The sequence below is a fragment of the Stomoxys calcitrans genome, chromosome 1, assembly GCF_963082655.1.
Source record: "Stomoxys calcitrans chromosome 1, idStoCalc2.1, whole genome shotgun sequence".
NCBI lineage: Eukaryota > Metazoa > Arthropoda > Insecta > Diptera > Muscidae > Stomoxys > Stomoxys calcitrans.
The window spans coordinates 247,952,370-247,976,921 of NC_081552.1; the positions used below are offsets into that span (position 1 = coordinate 247,952,370).

General features: G+C 40.0%; 1 protein-coding gene across 1 annotated transcript in view; it reads left to right on the forward strand.

Annotated features, from left to right (window-relative positions):
• The first annotated feature begins 9,296 nt into the window (after window positions 1-9,296).
• LOC106093862 (uncharacterized) overlaps window positions 9,297-24,552 on the forward strand; it is a 393,898-nt gene continuing 378,642 nt past the window's right edge. Inside the window, exon 1 of the mRNA XM_059369158.1 lies at window positions 9,297-9,332. The gene's annotated coding sequence lies outside the window, so the exon portion shown is untranslated. The remainder of the gene's footprint in view (window positions 9,333-24,552) is intronic.

The following is a 24,552-nucleotide window of genomic DNA, read 5'->3' on the forward strand; positions in this document are numbered from 1 at the left end:
TATATCGGCCAATATGGCAGCTATATCCAAATCTGAACCGATCTGTGCGATATTGCAGAAGTATGTCAAGGGGTTTAACTTAACTCACTGTCCCAAATTTTGGCGACATCGGATAATAAATAAGCATTTTATGGGCCCAAAACCATAAATCAAGAAATCGGTCTATATGGCAGCTATATCCAAATCTGAACCGATCTGGGCCAAATTGAAGAAAGATGTCGAAAGGCATAACACAACTCACTGTCTCAAATTTGAGCAAGATCGGATAATAAATGTGGCTTTTATGGGACTTAGACCCCAAATCGGATGATCGGTCTATATGGCAGCTATATCCAAATCTGGACCGATCTGAGCCAAATTCACGGAGGATATCGAAGGGCCTAACACAACTCACTGTCCCAAATTTCAGCGAAATCGGATAATAAATGTGGCTTTTATGGTACTTAGACCCTAAATCGGATAATCGGTCTATATGACAGCTATATCCAAATCTGGACGGATCTGAGCCAAATTCACGGAGGATGTCGAAGGGCCTAACATAACTCACTGTCCCAAATTTCAGCAAAATCGGATAATAAATGTGGCTTTTATGGGCCTAAGACCCTAAATCGGCCGATCGGTCTATATGGGGGCTATATCAAGATATAGTCCGATATAGCTCATCTTCGAACTTAACCTGCTTATGAACAAAAAAAGAATCTGTGCAAAGTTTCAGCTCAATATCTCTATTTTTAAAGGCTGTAGCGTGATTTCAACAGACAGACGGACAGACGGACGGACATGTCTAGATCGTCTTAGATTTTTACGCTGATCAAGAATATATATACTTTATAGGGTCGGAAATGGATATTTCGATGTGTTGCAAACGGAATGACAAAATGAATATACCCCCATCCTCCGGTGGTGGGTATAAAAATCAATTTGTGTTTGTTTGGGTGTTCCTTATAGACTCAGAAACGGCTGAACTGATTTTCTTGAAATTTTCACTGATGATTCCGTTGTGAAAAAAGGGTACTAAATTTTTTGATATCTGAAAGGGGAGCGGACCCTCCCCCTTACTCTAATTTTCAGAAACGCCAGATCTCGGAGATGGGTGGTGCGTTTTAAGCGAAATTTTGTGTGCTCTCTTATAGTAACCTACAAACAAAAAGTTGGTATACAAATTTCGGATGGGGTACCTAGGGGGGGCCGTCCCACCTTAAAACCTGCCAAACATATATTTAGACCAATCACGACAATATGGGACTCAAATGAAAGGTCTTGAAGATTAGAAAACGTATCTGATATCCAATTATCGGATCAAATGCTAGGGGGACCACCCCAAGCCCCAAAACACCCCTAAATCGGACATATTTACCGACCATGGCAATATGGGACTCCAATGAAAGGTATTTGCGAGTAGAATACGAATCTGATATCCAAATGTGGGACCACGTTTCTGGGGGTCCACCCCTTTCCCAAAACACCCCCCAAACGGGACTTATTTACTGACCATGGCAATATGGGGCTTAAATAAAAGGTATTTGAATGTAGAATACGAATCTGATATCCAGATATGGATCAAGTGTTTGGGTGGTCGACCCTCACCAAAAACATCCCCCAAAAGGGGACAAATTTACAACCATAGCAATATGGGGCTCAAATGAAAGGCCTTTGGGAGTAAAGCACGAATTTGATATCAATATTCGGGAAAAGTGTCAATATTCGGGAAAACTGTCAATTTTCGGGAAAAGTGTGTGGATATAGCTGCTATATAGACCGACTTTCCGATAAAGGGTCTAATGCCCATAAAAACTTTATTTTTCATCTGATTTTGCTGAAATTTTAAACAGTGAGTACTGACAACTGACCCAAATATGGTTTAGATCGGACTATATTTAGATATATCTACCATATAGACCGATCCTCCGATAAAGGGTCTTAAGACCATAAAAGCTTTATTTTTTTTAAAAGATTTCGTGAAAATTGGCAACAGTGGGTTATTTTAATCCTCCCGATGTCTGGCCTAGATATGGATTAGATCGGTTCATATTTAGATATATTGTAGATGCCATATAGACCCATCTCCCGATAATGGGTCTGACCGCCATAAAAGCTTTATTTATTACCCGATTTCTTTGAAATTTGCAGCAGTGGGTTATTTTAAGCCTCCCAACATCTGAACTAAGCATGGATTAGATCGGTCTATGTTTAGATATAGCTGCCATGTAGACGGATCTCCCGATAAAGGGTCCGAAGCCCATAAAAGCTTTATTTTTTAACCGATTTCGCTGAAATTTGAAACATTGAGTAGTTTGAGACCTCCCAATATGGGAACCAAATTTGGTTCAGATCGGACTATATTTAGATATAGCTGCCATATAGACCGATCTCCCGATTAATGGTCCGAAGACCATAAAAGCTTTATTTATTACCAGATTTCGCTGAAATTTTAAATAGTGCGCAGTTTCAAGCCTCCTAACATCCGACCTAAGTATGGTTCAGATCGGAGTATATTTAGATATAGCTGCCATATAGACCGATCTGGCGATAAGGGGTCTGAAGACCATAAAAGTTTTATTTTTTAACCGATTTCGTGAAAATTTCCAACAGTGGGTTATTTTTAGCCTCCCGACATCTGGCCTAGATATGGATTAGATCGGTCCATATTTAGATATAGCTGCCATATAGACCGATCACCTGATAAAGGGTCTGAAGGCCATAAAAGCTTTATTTTTTACCCGATTTCGTTGAAATTTAAAAAAGTGGTTTATTTTAACCCTCCCGACATCTGATCCAAATATAGATTAATTCGGACTATATTTAGATATAGCTGCCATATAGACCGATCTCCCGATAAAGGGTCTGAAGAACATAAAAGCTTTATTTTTTAACCGACTTCGCTAAAATTTGAAACAGTCAGCTATTTTTAGCCTCCTGATACCCGACATAAATATGGTCAAATCGGACTATATTCAGATATAGCTGCCATATAGACCGATCTCCCGATAAAGGGTCCGAAGCCCATAAAAGCTTTATTTATTACCAAAATTCGCTGAAATTGAAAACAGTGGGTTATTTTAAGCCTCCCGACATCTGGCCTAAATATGGATTAGAACGGTCCCTATTTAGATATAGCTGCCATATAGACCGATCTCCCAATTAAGGGTCTGAAGGCCATAAAAGCTTTATTTATAACCCGATTTCGTTGAAATTAAAAGCAGTGGGTCATTTTAAGCCTCCCAAAATCTGACCTAAATATGGTTCAGATCGGACTATATTTAGATATAGCTGCCATATAGACCGATATTCTGATAATGGGTCTGAAGGTCACAAAAGCTTTATTTATTACCCGATTTCGCTGAAATTTGCAACAGTGGGTTATTTGATGCCTCCCGAGATCTGACGTAAATGTGGTTCAGATCGGACTAAGTTTAGACATAGCTGCCATATAGACCGATCTTAATACCTTTTTACTTGTTTATCTTTCACAAGTGTGTAAAAATCCTGATAAACCCTTCTCTCATCGATCAGAAACTGTTATCTTTCCCTTAGTCATCCCAGCCTTCCAATGGTGTTCCCATATTTTTAATTACATAAAAAAGGGCTGACTCCACAGCCCTTGGGGAAAACTTCTTGCAGATACATAATTTCACAGGCGATTCAATTATTTATTTACCATTAAACGATTCCCATACAGTGCACTTGTAAGCAGTTTTAATTCATTATTTGTAAATGGAATTTTGGCAAACGCTCTGCGTCTACTCTGCCTTATGCACATTTGTCTCCATGGGACGTCACTCGATTCCATTGAAGTCACTTGCATTTCAATTCCAAATTTCATCAGAAATTTGAATTTGATCAGCCACTCAAAGGCAAAGATATCGACCAGACAGCCAGACGTTCGCTCGTTCGTTCGTCACTCTGTACTTCATTCAGCCAGCCAGGGCCACCAATCTTCTACAACTCAACAGCCAGCCAAGGGCCATCATTCGGTCATTAAATTACATTCAAAAGGATTACTTCCGTTTTGGCTTTGTTCGTGCCTCCCGAATTTATTTGCCAAGCGAAAAAAGTTTTTGTTTTTTTTGGCAATTTGTTGTGTTTGGTTTTTTCTCTCTCTACTTTTGGTAAAATTCTGAGAATTTGGCCCTTCGAAAAAACTGCAATGAAGCATAAGAAATACAAATGAAGAGAAGGGAATACCAAGCAAAACTAAAATGACTGGGATATTATTCAAATTCGTCTCACTAGCATTTGTATTAAGGAAGCAATTATTGCTTATTTTGTATGTGAAATTCAGTTTTGGGGTTTGGTTAGTTCATGGGGTTGGTTATTGTATCAAATGTTCGTTTGTGGTGTTGTGTAAAATGGCTTCAATATAAATTTGTTCAATTATATCCAACACCATCATTGTGTTACAGGAATATTACAACCTAAGGCTGTTGGAAGAGTGTACGAAGATGTGTGCCATAATGATAGCCGCAACCAAAGGCTTGGGAAGGACTTTCCCTTGTCGAAGCTCAGAATTTTGTAGAGCAAACTATTGGTCTTTTTGGTAGCCATATCCAGATATAGACCAATCTGAACCATATACGACACGGATGTCGAAAAGCGAAACATAAGTCACTGTGTCAAATTTCATCGAAATCGGATAATAAATGTGAATCGAGAGATCTGTCTATATGACAGCTATATACAAATCTGAACCGATCTGCGCTAAATTGAAGAGGGCTATTGAAGGGCCTAACACAGCTCACTGTCCCAAATTTCGGCGAAATCGGACAGAAAATGCGCCTTTTATGGGTCCAAAATCTTAATCGAGAGATCGGTCTATATGGCAGCTATATCCAAATCTCGACCGATCTGTGCCAAATTGAAGTGGGATGTCAACTGGCCTAACAAAACTTACTGTCCAAAATTTCAACAAAATCGGATAATAAATGGGCTTTTTATGGGGCCAAGACTTTAAATCGAGAGATCTGTTTATATGACAGCTATATACAAATCTGAACCGATCAGCGTCAAATTGAAGAGGGCTGTTGAAGGGTCTAACACAAATTACTGTCCCAAATTTCAGCGAAATCGGGTAATAAATAAAGCTTTTATGGGCTTCGGACCCTTTATCGGAAGATCGGTCTATATGGCCGCTATATCTAAATATGGACCGATCTAATCCATATTTAGGTCAGATGTAGGGAAGCTTAAAATAACCCACTGTTGCTAATTTCCACGAAATGGGGTAATAAATAAAGCTTTTATGGGCTTCAGACCCTTTATCATGAGATCGGTCTATATGGTAGCTATATCTTAATATCGTCCGATCTGAAAAATATTTAGGTTAGATGTTGAGGGGCTTAAAACTGCGCACTATTCCAAATTTCAGCGAATTCGGATAAAAAATAAAGCTTTTATGGCCTTCAGACTCGTTATCGGGAGATCGGTCTATATGGCAGCTATATCTTAATATAGTCCGATCTGAACCATATTCAGGTCAGATGTCGGGAGGCTTAAAATAACCCACTGTTGCAAATTAAAACGAAATATGGTAACAAATAAAGCTTTTATAGGCTTCGGACCCTTTATTGGGAGATCGGTCTATATGGCAGGTATATCTAAATATAGTTCGATCTGTAACATATTTGGGTCGGAAGTTAGGAGGCTTAAAACTGCGCACTATTCCAATTTTCAGCGAAATCGGTTAAAAAATAAAGCTTCTATGTGCTTCGGACCCTTTATCGGGAGATCGGTCTATATGGTAGCTATATCTAAATATAGTCCGATGTGAACCATATTCAGGACAGAATAGTATGAGGCTTAAAATAACCCACATTGTTAAATTTCAGCGAATTCGGATAAAAAATAAAGCTTGTATGGGCTTCAGACCCTTTATCGGCAGATCGGGCTTTATGACAGCTATATCTAAATATGGAACAATCTAATCCATATACCGCTCAGACGTCGGGAGGCTTAAAATAGCTCACTGTTGCCAATTTGCACGAATTCGGGTAATAAATAAAGTTTTTATGGGCTTCAGACCCGTTATCAGGAGATCGATCTATATGACAGCTATATCTAAATGTATACCGATCTGTAACATATTTGGGTCGGATATTAGAGGGCTTAAAAAAACTCACTGTTAAAAATTTCAGCGAAATTGGGTAATAAATAAAGCTTTAATGGCCTTCAGACCCTTTATCGGGAGATCGGTCTATATGGCAGCTATATCTAAATATAGTCCAATCTGAACAATATTTTGGTCAGATGTTGGGAGGCTTAAAATAACCCACTGTTGTAAATTTCAGAGAAATCGGGTAATATATGAAGTTTTTATGGGCTTCGGACCCTTTATCGGGAGATCGGTCTATATGGCAGCTATATCTAAATATGGACCGATTTAATCCATATTTAGGTCAGATGTTGGGAGGCTTAAAATAACCCACTTTTTTGAATTTTAGCGAAATCGGGTAATAAATAAGGCTTTTATGGTCTTCAGACCAGTTATCGGGAGATCGGTCTATATGACAGCTATATCTAGATATAGTCCGATCTGTAACATATTTGGGTCGGATAATGGGAGGCTTAAAACTGCGCACCATTCCAAATTTTGGCGAAATCGATTAAAAACTACAGCTTTTATGGCCTTCAGACCCTTTACCTGGAGATCGGTCTATATGGCGGCTATATCTAAATATAGTCCGATCTGAACAATATCTGGGTCAGATGTTGGGAGGCTTAAAATAATCCTCTGTTGTAAATTTCATCGAAATCGTGTAATATATAAAGCTTTTATGGACTTCGGGCCCTTTCTTGGGAGATCGGTCTATATGGCAGCTATATCTAAATATGGACCGATCTAATCCACATTCAGGTCAGATGTCAAGAGGGTTGAGATAACCCACTGTTTTAAATTTCAGTGGAATAGTGATAAATAAAGCTTTTATGGGCTTCGGACCCTTTATCGGCAGATCGGTCTATATGGCAGCTATATCTAAATATGGACCGTTCTGAACCATATTTGGGTCAAATGTCGGGAGGCTTAAAATAACCCACTTTTTAAATTTCAGCGAATTCGGATAGAAAATAAAGCTTTTATGGCCTTCAGACCTTTTATCGGGAGATCGGTCTATATAGCAGCTATATCTAAATATAGACCGATCTAATCCATATTCAGGTCAGATGTTGGGAGGCGCCTACCATTCTCGACGCTAAGGCCATATTGTCGCTATACGATTCACATAAAGCCTGAGCTTCTAAGGGGGAGAGTTCTTCCCAGGACTATGGCTATGGCTGTATGTTCTCAGCACAACATCTCTGAATAGTCTAACGATTACTGGCAATGTCAGTTGTAGTTTAAATAGGTCCCTATCCTAATATGAGAGCTACATATAACAGATTTTACGATTTTTATACAATTATTGAAAAATTTGTCATGTGGACTTCTGTTGTAGCTTCCAATTTTGGCTTTTTTTGTCTCAAGAACTTGGTGTATTCTTGGGGGATCCATGGCAGAATGTTTCGGTCTATCTAATGATATAGCTGCCATATAAACCGATCTGGGATCTTGACTTTTTGAACCACTAGAGGGCCCGGTTCTTATCCGATTTCGTTGAAATTTTGCATAATGTGTTTTTATACCCTAAACCACCACTGTGGGACAGGGTATTATAAATTTGTGCGTTTGTTTCCAACGCTAAGAAGGAGTAGAGCTAGACCCATTTATGAGTATACCGATCAGCTTAGACTCACTTCCTGATTCGATTTAGCCATGTCCGTCTGTCAGTCTGTCCATGTATTCTTGTGATCAAGTTACAGGTTGCATTTATTGTCCCATTGTCATGAAATTATGCACAGGTCTCTTTTTTAGCCCAAGGACGAACGCTATTGATTTTGAAAAAAATCGCTTCAGATTTAGATATAGCTCCCATATATAACTTTCATCCGATATGTCCTTTTATGGCTATAGCAGCCACAACTTTGGTCCGATCTTTACAAAATTTCGCATGCGGTGTTTAATCCATCGTCCTCACATGTGTGCAAAATTTCGTTAAAATCGGTTCAGATTTAGATATAGCTCCCATATATCTTTCATCCGATATGGCCTTTTAAGGCTGTAAAAGCCACCATTTTGGTCCGATCTTTACAAAAGTTGGCATGGATTTTTTTATTCATTGTCCTAATATGTTTGCGAAATTTCATAAAAATCGGTTCAGATTTAGATATAGTTCCCATATATATCTTTCATCCGATATTCCCTTTTAAGGTTGTAGCAGCCACAGTTATGGTACGATCTTTACAAAATTTCGCATGCGGTGTTTAATTCAACGTCCTCATATGTGTGCAAAATTTCATAAAAATCGGTTCAGATTTAGATATAGCTCCCATATATATTTTTCATCCGATTTGTCCTTTCAAGGCTGTAGCAGCCACAATTTTGGTACGATCCTTAAAAAATTTGGCATAAGGTGTTTAATCCAACGTCCTCACATGTGTGCAAAATTTCATAAAAATCGGTTAAAATTTAGATATAGCTCCCATATATATCTTTCAACCGATATGGAGTTTTAAGGCTGTAGCAGCCACAATTTTGGTACGATCCTTAAAAAATTTGGCATAAGGTGTTTAATCCAACGTCCTCACATGTTTGCAAAATTTCATTAAAATCGGTGCAGATTTAGATATAGCTCCCATATATAACTTTCATCCGATATGGAATTTCATGGCTATAGCAGCCACAATTTTGGTCGGATCTTTACAAAATTTTGCACGAAGGGTTTTCTTTAAAGCTTCAATTGGACTGCAAAATTTCATTAAAATCGGTTCAGATTTAGATATATCACCCATATATATCATTCATCCGATATGCCCTTTTAAGGCTGTAGCAGCCACAATTATGGTCTGATCCCTGCAAAATTTGGCATAAGGTGTTCAATCCAACGTCCTCATATGTGTGCAAAATTTCATAGAAATCCGTTCAGATTTTGATATACCTCCCATATATATGGCTGTAGAAGGCACAATTTTGGCCCGATTTCTACAAAATTTGGCGTGAGTTGTTTTATTTAAAGTCTTAATGCAAGTGCAGAGTTTCATATAAATCGGTCTAGGTTTTAGGTTGTTGGCCTAATAAGAGATACTGGGAAAAGAACTCGAAAAATACGATCCATGGTGGAGGGTATTTAAGATTCGGCCCGGCCGAACTTAGCAAACTTTTATTTGTTTTTATTCCCTAATTCTTTAGTTTTACGCTCTGAAATATTTTAATTTTTTTGTGGTATTTGTTCCGCTTTATTAAAATTCTTTTTTTTTACTTTCAGATAGGTGCCCATATAGAAACGAAGTTATAAAATTTGGTAAGTGATCCAAATCTAAACCGTTTTCTATGAAATTCACCGATAATATCGAGAGTCGTAGGAAAATCCTTTCTGTCAAATTTCGAGAGAATCGGTTAACAAATGACCATTTTATTGCAGTATTACTGAAAATCAGACGGACATATATATGGGAGCTATATCCAAATCTGAAGCAATTTCTATAAAACTCACCTGTAATGTCAAAAGTCATGAGAAAATCCTTCCTGCCAAATTTTGAGGGAATAGGGTAACAAATGACCATTTTATTGATGTATTACTGCAAATCGGACGAACATATACATGGGAGCTATATCGAAATCTGAACAGATTTCTCTAAAATTCACCTAAAATTCATGTCGGGAGTCATGAGAAAATCCTTCCTGCTAAATTTCGAGAGCATCGGTTAACAAATGACCATTTTATTGCTGTATTACTGCAAATCGGACAAAAATATATATGGGAACTATATCCAGATCTGAACCGATGTGTGCCATATTACAGATGTATATCGAGAGGCTTAACTTAACCCACTGTTCCAAATATCGGCGGCAATAGACAATAAATGCGCCTTTTATGAGCTCAAAACCTTAAATAGAGAGATCGGTCTATATGGCAGTTATATCTAAATCTAGACCGATCTGGTCCAAATTGAAGAAGGATGTCGAAGAGCCTAACACACATCACTGTCCCAACTTTCAGCAGAATCGGACAATAAATGCGCCTTTTATGGGCACAAAACCTTAAATCGACAGATCGGTCTATATGGCAGCTATATCCAAATCTCGACCGATCTGGGCCAAACTGACGAAGAATGTCGAAGGGCCTAACATAACGCACTGTCCCAAATTTCAGCAAAATCGGATAATAAATGTGGCTTTTATGGGCCTAAGACCCTAAATGGGAGGATCGGTCTATATGACAGCTATATCCAAATCTGGACCGATCTGGTCCAAAATGAAGAAGGATGTCGAAGGGCCTAACACAACTCATTCTCCCATATTTCAGCAAAATCGAATAATAAATGTGGCTTTTATGGGCCTAAGACCCTGAGTCGCTTATCGGTCTATATGGGGGCTATACCAAGATATAGTCCGATATAGCCCATCTTCGAACTCAACCTGCTTATGGACAAAAAAAGAATCTGTGCATGATTTCAACAGACAGACGGACGGACATGGCTAGATGGGGCTAGATTTTTACGCTGATCCAGAATATATATACTTTATGGGGTCTTAGACGAATACTTCGAGGAGTTACAAACAGAATGACGAATATAGTATACCCCCTATCTACGGTGGTGGGTATAACAAAAACCGTAGGAAATATCAAAGACAAAACTCTCAGTTACAATATCAAGTTCACTAAAGCAAAAAAAAATTGATAACAAAAATAATTTTTTCTTTCCCCATGAAACGTGTTGTCGAAATGCCACACACTTTTCCTCTATGGACCAGGCAACTGGACAACTTCATAAAATGCAGTATGGCAAAAATCATTGACAATGAAAAAACAGAACAAATACTCTGGAAAAAAATTCGACATGGAACTGACTGAACGACCAATGAACAACAACAAATCATCACTCGGGAAACATGAGAAATTATTAGCTATTTGGCCAAGAGCAAATCTGAGCTTCGAACTTGGATTGTGGCAAAGGTGGTGGGCACTACCACAATCCATCGTTCAGCATACACCCATATCAACAACACAAAATGTGCCTTGGAAGCCACTGAAAAAAGTGTTGCCACAATTGAAGTTCTTTTATGGAGAAGAAAAGTTAAGGTTACAAAATTTATTTATTTTTCTTTAGTTGACTTTTTTTCATAAATTTTATTTAAATAAATTTGAATTTATTTTATTTTATATTATTTTACGCTCCGCTGCTTCTTCTTTAACGCTCTTATGCCTTTTATTTGAGTCCTATATTGCAATGGTCGATATACAAGTCCTGTTTTGGTGGAGTTTTCGCACCGAATGTGGATATCGAATTCGTGTCATTGAAGCGCAGAGGCAAGCAAGTCCGGCTATGATGCTAAACGCGTGAGAACAATGGAAAAAACCCCCCCTAAACCTTGACCCAATTTTGTATGCCAGATTCATAATCTACTGCCGAATATCTTTAATTTGAGCCCCATATTGATATGAAAGTTCGATATGTCTGCATGGAGGAGTTTTGGGGTTAGGGCGACTCCTGGGTATTTAGACCCAATTTTTAATATCATATTCGTATTCCACTCTTCCGTACCTTTCATATGATACCCATATTGTCCTTATCGGTCCACTTTCGATTTTGGGCGGTGTTTTTGGGGTAATGGGGGAGGGCCCGCCCCTATCGGATAACAACAAATTTTAAAGCACATTCCTTCTTCCTAGCTATATTCGTAATCTACTCCCGAATACCTTTCATTTGACTCCCATATTGTCATGCTTGTCCAATAAACTAATTTAAGGGGGTTTTGGGATTGGGACGGCCCCCCATGGGGGACAGGGCTGGAACGCTCTAGCCACGTCCGTCTGACGGTTAGACAGACAGACGTCGTCTGTCTGCTGAAATCACGCTACAGTCTCTAAAAGAACAGATACTGAGCTGAAACTTTCCACAGATTTTTTTTGGTCAATATGACGTTTAATTTCAAAGTTGGGCTATATCGGACTATATCTTTATATATCCCCCATATAGACCGATCTGACGATTTAGGGTCTTAGGCCCATAAAAGCCACATTTGTTATCCGATTATGCTGAAATTTAGGACAGTGAGTTGTGTTAAGCCACTCAACATCCTTCCTCAACTAGGCACCGATCGGTTCAGATTTGGATATAGCTGCCATATAGACCGATCTCTCGATTTAAGGTCTTGAGTCCATAAAAGGCGTATTATTATCCGATTTCGCCGAAATTTGGGACATTGAGTTGTGCAAAGCTCTACGACAACGTTCTCCAATTTGGGCCAGATCGGTTCAGATCTGGATATAGCTGCCATGTAGTCCGATCTCTCGATTTAGGGTTTTGGGGCCATAAAAGGCGCATCCATTGTCCTATGTCGCCGAATTTTGAGACATTGAGTTGTGTTAGGCCCTTCGACATTTTTCTTCAATTTGACCAAGATCGGTCCAGATTTGGATATAGCTGCCATATAGACCGATCTCTCGATTTAAGGTTTTGGGCCTATAAAAAGAGCATTTATTGTCTGATGTTGCCGAAATTTGGGACAGTGAGTTATGTTGGGACGTTCGACGTACTTCTGCAATATGGCACAGATCGGTCCAGATCTGGATATAGTTGCCATATAGACCGACCTCTCGAAATAAGGTTTTGGGGCCATAAAAGGCGCATCCATTGTCCGATGTCGCCGAAATTTGGGACATTGAGTTGTGCAAAGCCCTACGACATCGTTCTTCAATTCGGGCCAGATCGGTTCAGATCTGGATATAGCTCCCATATAGACCGATCTCTCGATTTAAAGTTTTGGGGCCATAAAAGGCGCATCCATTGTCCGATGTCGCCGAATTTTGGGACAGTGAGTTGTGTTAGGACCTTCAACTTCCTTCTTGAATTTGGCCCAGATCGGTTCAGATCTGGATATAGCTGCCATATAGACCGATCTCTCGGTTTAAGGTTTTGGGGCCATAAAAGGCGCATCCATTGTCCGATGTCGCCGAATTTTGGGACAGTGAGTTGTGTTAGGCCCTTCGACATTTTTCTTGAATTTGGCTTGGATCGGTTCAGATTTGGGTGTAGCTGCCATATAGACCGATCTCTCGATTTAAGGTTTTGGGGACATAAAAGGCGCATTTATTGCCCGATGTCGCCGAATTTTGGGACAGTGAGTTGTGTTAGGACCTTCAACTTCCTCCTTGAATTTGGCCCAGATCGGTCCAGATCTGGATATAGCTGCCATATAGATCGATCTCTCGATTTAAGGTTTTGGGGCCATAAAAGGCGCATCCATTGTCCGATGTCGCCGAATTTTGAGACAGTGAGTTGTGTTAGGCACTTCGACATTTTTCTTGAATTTGGCCAAGATCGGTTCAGATCTGGATATAGCTGCCATATAGACCGATCTCTCGGTTTAAGGTTTTGGGGCCATAAAAGGCGCATCCATTGTCCGATGTCGCCGAATTTTGGGACAGTGAGTTGTGTTAGGGCCTTCGACATTTTTCTTGAATTTGGCTCGGATCGGTTCAGATTTGGGTGTAGCTGCCATATAGACCGATCTGTCGTTTTAGGGTTTTGGGGCCATAAAATGCGCATTTATTGTCTGATGTTGCCGAAATTTGGGCCAGTGAGTTAGATTAAGCTCCTCGACTTACTTCTACAATATGGCTCAGATCGGTCCAGATCTGGATATAGTTGCCATATAAACCGATCTCTCGATTTAAGATTTTTGGCCCATATAAGTCGCATTTATTGTCCGATTTCACCAAAATTTGGGACAGTGACTTATGTTAGGCTCTTCGCCAACTTTCTGCATTTTGGTCCAGATCGGTCCAGATTTGGATATAGCTGCCATATAGACCGATCTCTCGATTTAAGATTTTTGGCCCATATAATGTCGCATTTATTGTCCGATTTCACAAAAATTTGGGACAGTGACTTATGTTAGGCTCTTCGACAACTTCCTGCATTTTGGTCCAGATCGGTCTAGATTTGGATATAGCTGCCATATAGACCGATCTCTCGATTTTAGGTTTAGGGGCCATAAAAGACGCATTTATTGCCCGATTTCGCTGAAATTTCGGACAGTGAATTGTGTAAGGCCCTTCGACATCCCTCTTGAATTTGGCCCAGATCGGTCCACATTTGGATATAGCTGCTATATAGACCGATCTCTCGATTTTAGGTTTTGAGGCCATAAAAAGCACATTTATAATCCGATTTCGCTGAACGTAACGCCTTTTTACTTGATTTTTTACACTATATTATTTTGATTTGTTTTTCGGATATATTTTATGTGAAGGCATCCCTGACACGAAACATCACCTCATCTTTTTAGTCGATATACAATTTCTGCATAAAAAAAGTAAAGGCTTCGATGAGCATCATTGATGGACAACAGCGAATACCGAATGAGAGTAAACAAACAACCGGGTAGATTTCAAAACAGCCAGCAAAAACAGGAAAATGTTTCATGACCAGAAGAACTAGCTAGAATACCAGGAGACCAAACCACTATGAATGTTTTAGCTAGACTAACTACTTTTGCCGCTAGAAAAACTCAACACACACCAACTAGATGAAGCGCAAAAAGTGGTCACAAACCCAGAGAGTCCATAGCCAAAGACTTCAACTACATTTGGATTGGAAACTAACAAAAGGGAAACCATTTGCAGGATAAAATGATGAAAAACAAAACAAAATTGAAGAAAAAAAAACATCCTCCAACGAAAACATTTCCCTACGGAAGAGAAAGGAAGCAAGTGAAAACGTGCACAGATCGGCCTAACCGAATCTTGGGAACTCACCACCATGGAGTCTGCTGAAAATCTCTACATACCAGATTTCTAACAAGTCAGGCAGAAATTTAAATAATGAATCGATTTAGACCACACATTGTTGCCATAACGAAGCCCTAAGTGCAAAATTTCACACCAATCGTATATTAACTAAGCCTGCTGGGGGCTTAAGATGTCAAATCGAGGATCGGTTTATGTGGGACCCAAATCAGATTATGGACCGATTCGACCCATACTTAGCACGATTGTTGGAAGTCGTGACAGAACACTGTATGTAAAATTTCAGTTATATCGAACAACAATTGCGGCTTCAAGGGGCTCAGGAAGTCATATCGGGAGATTGGTTTATATGGGAGCTTTATCAGGTTATAGAGCCACTCGGACCGTATTTGAAGTCATTTCGGAACACTTTGGGGCGTATTCCGAAACACTTGGCTCCAAAATTGGATATCAAATTCGTTTTCTACTCTCAAATACCTTTCATTTGAGTCCCATATTGTCATAATGGGTCAAATAACCCATTTGACATTTCTTTAGGAGGAAAAGCGCCGCCTAGACTTGAAAGCAAATTTTAATGTCATATTTGAAATCTACTCCCAAATACCTTTCATTTGAGTCCCATATGGCCATGGTCGGCTAATATGCCCACTTGGGGGTATTTGGGGGTGGGCGGCCTCCCATTACCTGGACCTAATGTGTTATGCCATATTTGTAATCTACTGCCTAATACTTTTCATTTGAGTCCCATTTTGACATGAACTTCGAATATATCTGTTTAGAGGAGTTTTGGGGTTGGGGGTGGGGGTGCCCGCTGGGTACCGGGACCCATATTTTAATACCATATTTGTTTTATGGTCTCCAATACCTTTCATTTGATACCCTTGTTCTGCCCATGGGAACACTTTCGGATATGGATGGCGTTTTTTGGGGTAAGGGGAAGGGTCCGTCTCCACCCGATATCCAAAAATTATATAGCCTATGTTTCCTTCCAGACAAACGAATACAATCTATGAAAATTTTAAGAAAATCGGTTTTGCCAAGTGTTTTATATTCATTAGGGGCCCAATAGCGTTTTTGAAGGGTGGCGTGACCCGCTATACTTCAATCTGATTTTGTATGCTAGATTCGAAATCTACTCCCGAATACCTTTCACTTGAGCCCCATATTGAAATGAACGTCCGATATGTCTGTTGGGGTAGATTTTGGACCTGGGGCGGCCCGATGGGTACTTAGACTCATAATGTTAATACCATATTCGTATTCTACTCTCCAATACCTTTCATTTGATACCTATATTGTCACGATCGGTCCACTTTTGATTTTGGATTCTGTTTTTGGCATAAGGGGGAGGGTCCGTCCCCCTTCCGATACCGAAAAATTATATAGACTATGTTGCCTTACAGACCAATCTACACAATATGCGAAAATTTAGAGAAAAATCGGTTCTGCCGTTTTTCCGTCTATACGGAACAAACAAACCGAGTCCCATATATCCGTGATTGGCTAATGTGCTTATTTTGGCTGTTTTTGTGGGGGTGGGGTGGCTCCCTATACTTCGACATAAATTTGTATGCCAGATTCGTTATCTACTCCCGCATACTTTTCATTTGATACCCATATTGTCCTTATCGGTCCACTTTTGATTTTGGGTAGTGTTTTTGGGGTACCGGTGGAGGGTCCGTCCCCTTCTGTTATCAACACATTATAAAGCCTATTCCTACTTCCTGACCATATTCGTAATCTACTCCCGAATACCTTTCATTTGAGTCCCATATTGTCATGATCGTCAAATAATCTATTTTAAGGGGTTTTGGGGCTGGGGCGCCCCCCCCCCCCCCATTTACTTGGACTCAACTTTTATTCTGAAATTCGTTCTCTACTCTTGAATACCTTTCATTTGAATCCAATATTGTCCCGATCGGCCCAATTTTATTTTTGTATAGTACCTTTGGTGTAAGGGGGAGAGTCCGCCCCCTTCCGATATCAAAAAATTATATAGCCTATTCCTACTTTCTGATCATTTTCGTAATCTACCCCCGAATACCTTTCATTTGAGTCCCATATTGTCCTGATATTCAAATAAACCTATTTTAAGGAGTTTTGGGTCTGGGGCGGCCCCCAGGTACTTGGACTCATTTTTATTGTGAAATTTTTTTTTTTATGAAATTCATACTCTACTCTTGAATTTGAATCCCATATTGTCCCGATCGGCCCACTTTTATTTTTGGGTATTACCTTTGGTGTAAGGGGGAGGGTCCGCCCCCTTCCGTGATCAATAAATTATAAAGCATATTCCTACTTCCTGACCAAATTCGTAATCTACTCCCGACTACCTTTCGTTTGAATCCCATATTGTCATGATTGTCAAATACGCCTATTTTAAGTGGTTTTGGGGCTGGGGCAGCTCCCTATGCACTTGGACCCAACTTTTTTTTATGAAATGCATACTCTGCTCTTGAATACCTTTCATTTAATTCCCATATTGTCCCGATCGGTCTACTTTGGTCCGTTTTTTTCGAATTCTACACCCGAATTCTACAATTCTACACACCTTTCATTTGAGTCCCATATTGTCATGATAGTCAAAAAAGCCTATTTTAAGTGGTTTTGGGGCTGGGGCGGCCCCCAGGTATTTGGACCCAACTTTTATTATAAAATTCGTAATCTACTGTTGAATACCTTTCATTTGAATCCCATATTGTCCCGATCGGTCCACTTTAGTACTTTTGTGGTAAGGGGGAGAGTCCGCCCCCCCCTTCCGATGTCAAAAAATTATATAGCCTATTCCTACTTTCTGATCATTTTCGTAATCTACACCCGAATACCTTTCATTTGAGTCCCATATTGTCGTGATAGTCAAATAAACCTATTTTAAGGAGTTTTGGGGTAGGGGCGGCCCCCCAAGTACTTGGACCCAACTTTTATTATGAAATTCATACTCTGCTCGTGAATACCTTTCATTTGAATCCCATATTGTCCCGATGGGTCCACTTTAGTACTTTTGGGGTAAAGGGGAGGGTCCGCCCCCCCTCCTGATATACAAAGTTATATAGCCTATATTTCGTTCCAGACCAACCTACACAATCTGTGAAAATTTCAAGGTAATCGGTTCAGCCGATTTTGGGTCTATACGGAACAAACACAAATTGAATTTTCTATATAAGATGGTGTAGCACATCATTGTTGCGAGATGTTACAAACAGAATGTCCAGACTAGTATATCCCCCATCCTATGTTGGTGGGTACAAAAAAATCCACATTGCTAGAGGGATGGAATAGGAAATAAGTGCTGGAGAAGCCAAAACTCCCAACAATTACACATAGATTTTTTTCAATAGATGCATGGGTTAGGGAAAATTAATGCATGCATCAACATCATCATCGTCATCCGGAGCATCATCTGTGAAGAAACAAACATCTCGAGTAAACAAATAACTCCAAGTTGGACCCTGGCAATGCAATAGCTGGGGTACTTTTGCTACTAAGGGTGCTACACAACGCATATGAATATTTTCCCCACAACAACAACAACAACAAGAGAGAGTTATGCATGTTAATATGCCTTTAGATGGACAGAAAAACTGCAAAACAATACTGAGATGGGCAAGTGATGGACCCTGGGTAAAAATATTCAATATGCTAGGTGCAAACTAGTTGAGTCAGCTTGTTGATTTTTCCCATTTCATCTATATATGCATATGCATCACATTCTAGCTGCTTCTTTTTGGAAACAGAACATCTACCAGAAAGTAAAGTAAAAAGTCATATCGAAGGGTTTGTTTTATATGGGGGTTATATCTATTTAAGGACATATAGCTATTAGAGGCCACCAATGGTTTTTTACGTATGAAATATCAGCCAGATGGCACTAGAATCAAGTTTTCCCGGGGCTCAAGAAACCAAATAGGTGGACCTTTTTAAATGGGGGATATATCTATCTATTGTGACGCCATTCCCAGTCCTACGCATTTCCTGTAAGGCGGTAATATCTGCCTTGTACTTCTCTAATATATCCGCCAGCGCGTGTACTGCACTTTTTCTATAGAGAGTGTGGACATTCCAAGTGCAGATCTGCAAATTATGATCCTTTTCTATACCCACCACCGAAGGATGGGGGTATATTCATTTTGTCATTCCGTTTGCAACCCATCGAAATATCCATTTGCGACCCTATAAAGTATAGATGTTCTTGATCAGCGTAAAAATCTAAGACGATCTAGCCATGGCAGTCCATCTGTCTGTTGAAATCACACTACAGGCCTTAAAAATAGAGATATTCAGCTGAAACTTTGCACAGATTCTTTTTTTTGTCCATAAGCAGGTTAAGTTCGAAGATGGGCTATATCGGACTATATCTTGATATAGCCTCCATATAGACCGATCCTCAGATTTAGGGTCTTAAGCCCATAAAAGCCACATTTATTATCCGATATTGCTGAAATTTGGGACAGTGAGTTGTGTTGGACCACCCGACGTCTTCCTTTAATTTGGCACAGATCGGTCCAGATTAAGATATAGCTGTCATATAGACCCATCCCCCGATTTAGGGTCTTGCGCCCATAAAAGCCAAATTTATTATCCGATTTTGCTAACATTTGGGACAGTGAGTTATGTTAGACCCTTCGACGTCGTTCTGCAATTTGGCTCAGATCGGTTAAGATTTGAATATAGCTGCAATATAGACCGATCCCCCGATTTAGGGTCTTAAGCCCAGAAAAACCGCATTTATTATCCGATTTTGTTGAAATTTAGGACAGGGAGTTGTGTTCAACCACTCGAAGTCTTCCTTCAATTTGGCGCAGATCGGTCCAGATTTGAATATAGCTATCATACAGACCGATCCCCCGATTTAGGGTCTTAAGCCCAGAAAAACCAAATTTATTATCCGATTTTGCTGAAATTCGGGACAGTGAGTTGTGTTAGACCACTCTAGGTCTACGATCAATTTGACCCAGATCGGTCCAGATTTGGTTATAGCTGCAATATAGACCCATCCCCCGATTAAGAGACTTTAGCCCAGAAAAGCCACATTTATTATCCGATTTCGCCGAAATTTGGGGCAGTGAGTTGTGTTGGACCACTAGACACCTTCCTTAAATTTGGCCCAGATCGGTCCAGATTAAGATATAGCTGCCATATATACCGATCCTCCATTTCAGGGTCATAGGCCCATAAAAGCCAAGTTTATTAGCCGATTTTGTTGAAATGTTGAGACAGTGAGTTGTCCTAGGCCCTTCGAGATCCTTCGTCAATTTGACCCTGATCGGTTTAGATTTTGATATAGCTGTCATATAGCCCGATCCGCCGATTTGGGGCCTTAGGCCCATAAAAGCCACATTTATTATCCGATTTTGCTAAAATTGGGGACAGTGAGTTATGTAAGGCCCTTCGACATATTTCGTTAATTTGGCTCAGATCGGTCCAGATTTGGATATAGCTGTCATATAGACCGATCTCTCGATTTAGGGTCTTAGGCCCATAAAAGCCACATTTATTATCCGATTTTGCTGAAATTTGTGACAGTTGGTTGCATTTGACCACTCGACACCTTCCTTCAATTTCACCAAGATCGGTTCAGATTTGGATATAGCTGTCATTATACCGAACTCTCGATTTAAGGTTTTGGGCCCATTAAAGGCACATTTATTGTCCGATGTCGCCGAAATTTGGGACAGTGATTAAAGTTATGCCCCTTAACATACTTCTGCAATATGGTACAGATCGGTTCAGATTTGGATATAGCTGCCATATAGACCGATCTCTCGGTTTTAGGTTTTGGGGCCCTAAAAGGCGCAGATATTGTCTGATTTTGCTGAAATTTGGGACAGTGAGTTGTGTTGGACATATCGATGTCTTCCTTCAATTTGGCTCAGATCAGTTCAGATTGGATATAGCTGCCATATAGACCGATCCTCCGATTTAGGGTCTAAGGCCCATAAAAGCCACATTTATTATCCGATTTTGCTGAAATTTGGGACAGTGATTAAAGTTATGCCCCTTAACATACTTCTGCAATATGGTACAGATCGGTTCAGATTTGGATATAGCTGCCATATAGACCGATCTCTCGGTTTTAGGTTTTGGGGCCATAAAAGGCGCAGTTATTGTCCGATTTTGCTGAAATTAGGGACAGTGAGTTGTGTTGGACCAGTCGATGTCTTCCTTCAATTTGGCTCAGATCAGTCCAGATTTGGATATAGCTGCCATATAGACCGATCCTCCGATTTAGTGTCTTAGGCCCATAAAAGCCACATTTATTATGCGATTTTGCTGAAATTTGGGACAGTGAATTTGGGACATGAGTTGTTGAGTGTTCGATTTAGCTGCTATGGGACATAGGGTATGCAATTTTCACTGGATTTTCATGGAAGGTGCTTTACATATATACCCGAGGTGGTGGGTGTCCAAAGTTCGGCCCGGTTGAACTTAATGCCTTTTTACTTGTTACTATGATTTTATTTCTCATAGTGATACTCATAGTTTTCCGGAGGCTGGCCCGGTGCCCCAACCGCTTGCTCCAAGATCCGACGCTTGCCTCCAGCCGCCCCCAAACCTGGGAACAGACGCTGATGTTGGCCGTTGGTTATTTGAAGGCGCCAATAACTCGCCTTGCCATCTCGAGTATCATTGGCAGTCAGTATTTTATTACGAGCCAGTGCCACCTGACTCCTCACTGGGACTCTCCTCTCGAAAATCGCTGACTGCCCGCGGCCGCATTTGCAGCTACTCCGCATAAAAACGGAGCTTTCAACCATCCGCAATCTACCGTTGGGACTCGGCTATAAAAAGGAGGCCCCTTATCATTGAGCTTAAAACTTGAATCGGACTGGACTCATAGATATGTGAGAAGTTTGCCCCTGTTCCTTAGTGGAATGTTCAGGGGCAAAATTTGCAATTTTTTACAAACGGAATGACTTGATCAGTATACCCCCCCCATATTATGGTGGTGTATAAAGAAATTAAAGTCCATAGAAAAAAATCCCTTCTAAGTAATTGCCTGCAATTTGTCTCTAATGCAACGCAGAGATATGTTTCCTTGCTCTGTTTCCTACAAAAGTAATTATGCTCCATAAGACTTAAAAATACTTCTTTTTAGCTTTTAGTTTAACTTTCAGTTTTTTTTAGCTTTGGCAAATAATACTCATATTTCATATTTATTTTCTCGATAGTTTTTGCCAAACTATTGAGCAAATAGTAGGAACAAGATGGTCTTCTTCCAATTTATGTGGACATAAGAGGAAATATCAAACAGTTCCCTTGTGTGCATGGACATGGCAACGAATCCCTACCCTCAAGGAAAATAATAGAAAAACCAAGGAATATGCACAAATAGAAGAGTGTAAAGAAAAACTCCAACAACTAAGAGTATTTTATGATTTGCAACAAGTTTTTCTTTTTTTTCTTTTTCCTCTTACTCCTTGGCCAAGTTGATATGGCAACAAAACATTTGCCTGAGTTTTTCATAGAAAAAATTAAAAAAAAACAAGTAAAAGCGTGCTAAGTTCGGCCGGGCCGAATCTTATATACCCTCCACTATGGATCGCATTTGTCGAGTTCTTTTCCCGATTCTCTCTTTTTAGGAAAACAATAAATGCGCTTTTTATGGCCCAAAACCTACAACCGAGAGATCGGTCTATATTGCAGATCTGTGCCATAATGCAGAAGTATGTCAAGGGGCTTAACTTAAATCACTGTCCCAAATTTCGGCGACATCGGACAATAAATGAGCCTTTTATGCTCCTAAGACCCTAAATCGGAGCATCGGTCTATATGGCAGCTATATCCAAATCTAGACCTATCTGGGCCAAGTCGAAGGGCCTAACACGACTCACTGTCCCAAATTTCAGCAAAATCGGATAATAAATGTGGCTTTTATGGGCCTAAGACCCCAAATCGGAGCATCGGTCTATATGGCAGCTATATCTAAATTTGGACCTATCTGGGCCAAATTGACAAAGGCCTAACGACAAGCCTAACAAGCCTAACAAAACTTACAGTCCTAAATGTCAGCAAAATCGGACAATAAATGTGGCTTTTATGGACCAAAGACCCTAAATCGGAGCATCGGTCTATATGGCAGCTATATCCAAATCTGGACCGATCTAGGCCAAATTGACGGAGGATGTTGAAGGGCCAAAACCAATTCACTGTCATAAATTTGAGCAAAATCGGACAATAAATGTAGCTTTTATGGACCTAAGACCCTAAATCGGGGGATCGGTCTATATGGCAGCTATATCTAAATTTGGACCGATCTGGGCCAAATTGACAAAGGATGTCGAAGGGCCTAACAAAACTTACAGTCCAAAATTTCAGCAAAATCGGACAATAAATGTGGCTTTTATGGGCCAAAGACCCTAAATCGGAAGATCGGTCTATAAGGCAGCTATATCCAAATCTGAACCGATCTGGGCCAAATTTTACGGAGGATGTCGGAGGGTAAAAAACAACTCACCTTCCCAAATTTCAGCAAAATCGGATAATAAATGTGGCTTTTATGGGCCTAAGACCCTAAATCGGAGGATCGGTCTGTATGGAGGCTATTTCAAGATATAGTCCGATATAGCCCATCTTTACCTGCTTATGGATAAACAAGTAAAAGTGTGCTAAGTTCGGCCGGGCGGAATCTTATATACCCTCTACCATGGATCGCATTTGTCGAGTTCTTTTCCCGGCGTCTCTTCTTAGGCAAAAAAGGATATAAGAAAAGATTTGCTCTGCTAGTGGATATGGTCCGGTTTGGACCACAATTAAATTATATGTTGGAGACCTGTGTAAAATGTCAGCCAATTCGAATAAGAATTGCGCCCTTTGGGGGCTCAAGAACTAGAATAGAGAGATCGATTTATATGGGAGCTGTATCGGGCTAAAGACCGATTCAGACCATATTAAACACGTATGTTGATGGTTATTGACCGATTTGAACCATACTTGGCACAGTTGTTGGATATCGTAACAAAATACGTCGTTCAAAATTTCATTCCAATCGGATAAGAACTGGATTCGCCGTACAAAATTTCAGGAAATCGGATAATAATTGTGCCCTCTAGAGTCTCAAGAAGTCAAGACCCAAGATCGGTTTATATGGCATCTACATCAGGCTATATGCCGCTTTCAACCATACTCAGCTCAATTATTGGATGTCATAATAAAACACCTCATGCAAAATTTCAGCCATATCGGATAAGAAATGCGCCCTCTAGTGGCTCATGAAGTCAAAAACCCAGATCGGTTTATATGGCAGCTATATCAGGTTATGAACCGATTTCAACCATACTCGGCACAGTTGTTGGAAGTCATTATAAAACACCTCATGCAAAATTTTAGATAAATCGGATAAGAATTGCGCCCTCTAGAGGCCCAAGAAGTGAAGACCCAAGATGGGTTTATATGACAGCTATATCTGGTTATTGACCGATTTTTACCATACTGGGCATAGTTGTTGGAAGTCATAATAAAACACCTTATGCAAAATTTCAGCCAAATCGGATAAGAATTGCGCCCTCTAGTGGCTCAAGAAGTCAAGACCCAAGATCGGTTTATATGACAGCTATATGAGGTTATGAACCGATTTGAACCTTATTTGGCACAGTTGTTGGAAGTCATAATAAAATGCTTCGTGTAAAATTTCATTCAAATCGGATAAGAATTGCGCCCTCTAGTGGCTCAAGAAGTCAAGACCCAAGATCGGTTTATATGGCATCTATATCAGGCTATATACCGATTTCAACCATACTCAGCTTAATTATTGGATGCAATAATAAAA